This window comes from Corvus brachyrhynchos, unplaced genomic scaffold (assembly GCF_000691975.1).
Source record: "Corvus brachyrhynchos isolate BGI_N302 unplaced genomic scaffold, ASM69197v1 scaffold787, whole genome shotgun sequence".
Classification (NCBI taxonomy): domain Eukaryota; kingdom Metazoa; phylum Chordata; class Aves; order Passeriformes; family Corvidae; genus Corvus; species Corvus brachyrhynchos.
This window is the reverse complement of record NW_008239142.1, coordinates 82,415-86,099: the sequence shown is the minus strand read 5'-3', so window position 1 is coordinate 86,099 and position 3,685 is coordinate 82,415.

Here is a 3,685-nt window from a genome sequence, read left to right as displayed (position 1 = left end):
TCTGCCCCCCCCGCGACGCCAGCCGCTGTTGTTGCTGCTGATGGTGTAGCAGCAGGACATGGGCATGCAGCAGGACTGCATGGGCATGCAGCAGGGGCTGCAGCACTGCATGGGGCTGCAGCACATCGGCGTCTTGCAGCACCGCGGGCTGCTGTAGCAGGTCACGGAGTAATTATTTCCACCGCAGCATCCTCCGCAGCAACCGTTGGGCATCTTGGGGGGTGGTGGGAGAGAAGGAGAGGCTGGAAGGAGCAGAGAGAGGCTGTGAGTGGGAGAAGGAGGTTTGAGAATATGGGGTTAAATCAGAGCTCTGTTCATGAATTCGTATTTGGGGGTTCAAGGAGGGGAAAGCCAGGGGTGTCTCGTTTGTAAATCGTGGCTGGAACTCCTCTGCTTTTTTCCTGCGGTGCAGCTGCCCAGCGACTCATTCCGAGGCATCCCTGGTGTCTGAGGAAGGGCAGCTCAACATCGAGTTCTCACTCTGGGCCCTTCTGGAACATTCTCCGTCCCCTTGCCCTGCATGGCCCTGGTGATACTCCCAGAGCCTCCCCGGACATTTCCAGCTCGTGCCTGTAACTCCTCCTGCAGAGTTCGTAAAACCCCGACTTCCAAGCCCATCCCAGATCCCCAGCAACGCTTGGATACTGCTGCAAGATATCCAAAATTCCCCTTTGGGAAGCGTTAGGAGTTCTCACTTACCCTGCTGAAGAGTGAGGAGAGGTGAAGGCAGGAGAAGACGAGCGAATGAAGAGAGCTGGGCCCAGAGCCCTTTTATACTCCCAGCCAGCCTTCCTCCTGGAAGTGAGACAGGCATTGACCATTCCAACTTCCCTGTTTATCCATCCAAACCCATATTTTTTAGCCATATGTGTCGCCTGGAATTTGCATTTCGCCTCATTACTGCTGATCACCACCCTTGTTCTGCCTCGTCACGGTTTAGCCCGGAGATAATCAAAGGGCTCCCATGAATTTGGATGAATTTGTCCTCCCCACAACCTTGCGAGGGAGCCAAAAAATGCGGCCTCGTATCTGCTGGACAGAGATGTTCCGGGACTGACTCAGGAGCAGCTGGTGCTGAATCAGTGCGGGAGCCGAAACCGAACCCCGGCATCGTGCCGGTTGTTTCATCGGAATGGTGTTTGGAGCAAATTGGGAAAGTGGCAGGAAAAGGGGGTGTTTGTTCCCGGTCACCAGATGCGGACATGAGCAGGGATCAAGGAGTGTTTGGGATGTCTGGGGCTCAGTCACCCGCATGTGACTCTGTGCAAAACCATCGCGGAATGGTTCGGGTTGGGAAGGACACGTCCGACCAAACCCGGTTGCTCAGAGCTCCATCCAGCCTGTCCTTGGACACTTCCAGGTTTGGGAAGTTCTCATTTTATTTATTCATTTGGATGGTTAGTCGTATTTTTATGAATGTTTTAATTAAACAGTTAAGGGGCTGCTCTGCCTGTGCAAGAGGCGGCACAAGGGACGGTGGCTCCGGGACTGGGTGTGATGCACCCCCAAGTCAACATTTCCCTCCTGCAGCCTCCCCTGGCATCCAGCTGAAATCCAGCTGGGTCCTGGGACCCTGGCCCTGAGCAGAACCCCCCTGGCCAGATCCCCAGTGGGGAGGGAGGGGTTTGGATTTGGTGCAGGGCCCTCTGAGGGTATTGGAAGGGGAAGAAGCCCAGAATGAACCAAAGGTGAGAAGATTGAAGCGGAAGAGAAGTGCCCAGCATGGAAACTGGTCCCAACTGGGCTGGTGGAGCTGAGTGGGAGGCAGGGACTCAGGAGGACAATTTGTTGAGGTGAAACCATTTTCTGGGAGGGAGACAGGTCAAGGCAAGGCAGAGCCTTGGGCAGCTGAACCCTGGCAGGAACACCAGGGAGGAATTTTGGGAGGAATTTTTTCACGCTCCGAAATTGCAGCTCTCAGTTGAGGACCTTGCCACATTATCCTGTGAGCTGCCTAATGAGAGGATGGTGGATCCTGCCTGGCCAGTTCCCTGCTGCTGCCTGACATCCTCAGGGATCCCAGAGCTGCTCAGGAGAGGGGTCAGCCCAGGTGAGCTGAGACCGGCCACGAGGACGGTGACGGGGACCTTGGTTTGCTCTCTGTGCAGTGCAAGGGGGAGCAGACTGGGATTTCAGAGCTGTTTCATTCCTGCAGGAAATGCCAACAGCTCCTCCCCAGGCTTCCCTGGCATGAGAGCAATTCCTGGAGTGAAATACTGGAGAAGCAACGCAGGTAATTGTGACTTCTCCGTGAAGGGCAGGAGAACACGCGCGGCATTTCCTTCCTGGTAGGAGACAGAAATGCGCTTGGACAGATGCGTTCGTTAATTCACAAGGAGTTAATGGGGCAGAAGCAAAGGGATGCACTCCACTTGTGCCTCCTGAGGGAAATTTCCCACTGGCAAATCCTGCAGCTGTGAGAAGGGAATCGAGGTGGGCATTTCCCACCCTGGGTGCTCGTGCCCAGCTCTTGCTGGAACCAAAGTACCCGAATCCTTTTTGGGGAGTGGGATGTGGATCATAATTCCAACAAGGGACTGAAGCAGGGTGGAAACAGAGTCAGAAAAGGGCATTAAATACATCAGAAGGACGGCGCTGCAGAGCCCTCATGTTTTGATACAACCCCAACTGACCCTCGAAGGCAGCAGTTTCTCAGCAGTTGTTTTACAGCTTCAGCTCAATACCTGGTGACTGAGTTTGGCAGAGGCAGAGCGTCCATGTCCTGCCAGGCTGTCTGCAGGGACTGGCTGTAGGTCCTGAGGCAGATCTTTGGCTGGCAGAAATCCACGGAGCTTTCCCAGTCGGGATGTGTCTGTGCCAGACTCCTTCAGAAAACATTCCCTGTCCTCGGTGAGTTTACGAATTATTTTCATAGAATCAGAAACTGGTTTGGGTTGGAAGGGACCTTAAACTTCATCCAGTCCCACCCCCTGCCATGGGCAGCGACACCTTCCACTATCCCAGGTTGCTCCAAGCCCCATCCAACCTGGCCTTGGACACCTCCAGGGATGGCGCAACCAGAAATTCCCTGGAAAAGCTTTGCCAGGGCCTAACTACCCTCACAGGGAACGATTTCTTCCCAATATCCAACCTAAATTTCCCCTCTGTCACTCTGACCCCATTCCCTGTGTCCTGTCCCTGCAGTTCCTGAGGAAAAGTCCCTCTCCAGCTTTCCTGTAACCCCTCCAGGTCCTGTGAGGTGCTGTGAGATCTCCACACGACCTTCTCCTCTTCTATTTTCTTCCTATTTCTCTATTATTTTATACTGAGAGGGCAAATATCGCTCCCAGAGGTGCCAGAAACTCCTGTTTGAATTAATGTATCAGGGATGCCCTGATTTTCTTTGTGTTCCTCTAGTGAACACCTTGGAGACAGGAAAAAACACCAGGAAAAGGCAAAAAGCGCAGCAAAACCCTCTGGATCCATCAGCGAACAAACAGACCAACACCAGCAGGTTGCAGGGTCACAAACTACAGATTTTATTGGTTTTTTTCAGACAGATTGAAGCAAAACAGTGATGAAAAGAGTGAAAATCCCACACACCAAGAGGAAAATGAAGAGCAGGATCAGCGCTCCCGTGGGAAACTCGCTGGGCAGCGGCTTCAGGGCACATCACGAGCACGCGGTGAGAGAAGGCAGGAGAAGAAGAGGAGAAGTTCTACGGTGTCTAAGCACAGCGGGAAGA